This window comes from Penaeus monodon, chromosome 22 (genome assembly GCF_015228065.2).
Source record: "Penaeus monodon isolate SGIC_2016 chromosome 22, NSTDA_Pmon_1, whole genome shotgun sequence".
Classification (NCBI taxonomy): domain Eukaryota; kingdom Metazoa; phylum Arthropoda; class Malacostraca; order Decapoda; family Penaeidae; genus Penaeus; species Penaeus monodon.
This window is the reverse complement of record NC_051407.1, coordinates 8,231,852-8,232,186: the sequence shown is the minus strand read 5'-3', so window position 1 is coordinate 8,232,186 and position 335 is coordinate 8,231,852.

Below are 335 nucleotides of genomic sequence, written 5' to 3'. Positions count from 1 at the left end.
AAATTTTGATATGGTTGTTCAAATAGTCAATATGACCTTTCTATTTATATATAGCATCCGAATTATATCCTAAAGACAGTGATAATACAACCAGTGATATTTGTAATAGTAATAGCAATGGCATTAGATAATTAAAAGTGTAAACATCTATATTGGTGTTGCTATATTCATCATTAATAACGGTTCTAATTATATGTAGAATCAAAATCAGTATTCTAAAAATATTAGGAAATTAAGTTACATTATTTACATATTATAGGCTACCTGTTGCTCTGTACTTATGACTATAAACTTGCATTTATTGATTGTGAATACCCATACCTTATTTGAAATGA